Genomic DNA, 2,823 nt, shown 5'->3' with positions numbered 1-2,823 from the left:
GTATTAAAATAACATATGTTGAACTCAGGCTAGATTCCGGATGAATCCTAGAAAACATATGCAATCCTTTTATTAAAAAAAATTATTTAAATATATCAAGATTGAAAAGACAAATAAATATCTTAATGTTGGGCCCGTACTGACATGGGGCCATGCTCCTCTAGTATATATATATATATACACTAGTGGTGATAGGCCCGTGCTGAGCACAGGCCCAACATATTAAGCTTCAATTTTTAAAATTATTATAAAAGCAGAGAAATAAATTATTATTATTATTATAAAATAATTTTAAATAATTAAAGTTTTTAATTATTTTAATTTATAATTTTTTTTATTTTATTCTATTTTAAGTGATATTGATATAATTTTGAGAGTTAAACAAATATCACGATTGAAGTAGCGAAGCAGACATGTCTTAAATGACTTATAATAACTAATTAGAAGTGATGTAGCAAGATTGCTATAAAAAATACTTGTAAAAATAATTTAAGTGAGTCTCATATAAGATGTCAAGTTAATTTAAAACATAAAGAGTTAATTAATTATTTTATGTCTATTTTACTTTTGTTATCCAATTTATTAACTTTTTAATACTTAAATGATTTATAACTAGAGGTGATGTAGTAAATTATGGTTGAAGCAGCTGAAGCAGACATGTTATAAATGTCTACTTTACTCATTTATTTTATTAATTATTGTTAATTTTCTAATACGTAAATGATATATAATAAATAAGGGTGATATAGTAAAATTAGGGAGAAAATAGTGGTCGACAAGCATGATGATCACCTAAACGAAAAGGTTGTTAAAAAAATTAAAATTTAATTTCCTTATTTATGTGTTTTATGCTTCATTTAATTGTACCTGATAAAAAATAATATTTTAATCACTCACATCTACATCATAACTATATATTTTAATTTTTTGTTTGAATATAATTATTTAGATCTCAATAGGTGTACTACTTTTATATCGTTTTTTGACACAGATATTACTATTGTAAAGTACTTTATCCGATCATTTTAAATTTTTAATTTTTTTTATCTATTTTATCCTTGTTATTAAATATTATTTATAATTTAATACTTAAATGAATTATAATGACTATTTAGAATTGAATAAAATTAGTATAAAAGTTACTTCTGGAAAAAAATTTAAGTTAACCTCGTATAAGTCGTCAAATTAATTTAAAACATCAATGGTTAACTAATTAGAAGCAATATAATAAAATTACTATAAAAAATATTTGTTGGAAAAAATTTAAGTGGACTCCATATAAGTCGTCCAGTTAATTTAAAACATCAAGTGTTAACTTATAATTTTGTGTCTATTTTATCTTTTTAATGAAATGTTATTAATTTTCTAATGCTTAGATGATCTATAATAATTAATTAGGTGTGATATAGTAAAATCACGATTGAAGTAGCTGAAGTAGGCATGTCATAAATGTCTATTGTATTTTTTAATTAAATATTATTAATTTTTTAATACTTAAATGACTTATAACAATTAATTAGAAATGATATAGTAAAATCACGGTTGAAGCAGCTGAAGCAAGCATGTCATAAATATTTATTTTACTTTTTTTATTATATATTATTAATTTTTTAATACATAAATGACTTATATAATTAATTAGAAATGATATAGTAAAATCACGATTGAAGCAGCTGAAGCGGATATGCCATAAATATCTGTTTTACCTTTTTAATTAAGTAATATTAATTTTCTAATACGTAAATGGCTTATAATAATAATTATATAATACTTCAATGACTTATAATAACTATCTAGAAGTGATATAATAAAATTACTATAAGGGGTCGTTTGGTAGAGTGTATAAGAATAATGCAAAATATGGTGTATTAGTAATGCTTGTATTAACAATGCTTGTGTTAGCTATACTTGCATTAGTTATGCTTGTATTTTTCTTATGCAGTGTTTGGTTCGATGTATTAAAAATAACATGAATTACATAATTTCAAAAAAAAAAAAATATATAATACCCTCAATATATATGTTAAAAAGGATGTGAAATTTTTTTGAGGGATAATAGTATCTTTAAGCATGTTAATGCATGCATTAGATTTATTGTATTACTAATGTCATGGATTTTGAGGTATTAGTAATACACGCCTCAATACACAATAAGGTGCATAACTAATGCAAGCATTAGTTATACATAGAATAAAAAAATATACCAAACAAGGTACTACTAATACACATTAAACTAATGCATGCATAACTTTCTAATACACTCTACCAAACGACCCCTAAAAGTTACTTGTGATTTTTTTCTAAAGTGAACCCCGTATAAGTCGTCAAGTTAATTTAAAACATCAACTACTAACTAATTAGAAGCGATATAATAAAATTACTATAAAAAATACTTGTGAAAAAATTTGAAAGTGGAGTACATATAAGTCGCCAAATTAATTTAGAACATCAAGAGTTAACTTAGAATTGTGTGTCTATTTTACCTTTTTTTTATGAAATATTATCAATTTTTTAATGCTTAGATAATCTATAATAATTAATTAGGGTGATAAGTTGAAGCAAGCATGTCATAAATATCTATTTACTTTTTTTTATTATGTATTATTAATTTTCCAATATGCAAATAACTTATAATAATTAATTAAGAATGATATAGTAAAACCCCGGTAGAAGCAGTTGAAGCAATCTTGTCATAAATGTCTATTTTAAATTTTTTATTAATTCTTTTTAATTTTTTTAATACATAAATGACTTGTAATAGATAATTATGGGTAATATAGTAAAATTATATATATATATATATATATATATATATATATATAT

The sequence above is a fragment of the Capsicum annuum genome, chromosome 9 (genome assembly GCF_002878395.1).
Source record: "Capsicum annuum cultivar UCD-10X-F1 chromosome 9, UCD10Xv1.1, whole genome shotgun sequence".
NCBI classification, from domain to species: Eukaryota; Viridiplantae; Streptophyta; class Magnoliopsida; order Solanales; family Solanaceae; genus Capsicum; species Capsicum annuum.
The sequence above is the reverse complement of the archived record's forward strand: the minus strand, read 5'-3'. Positions refer to the sequence as shown.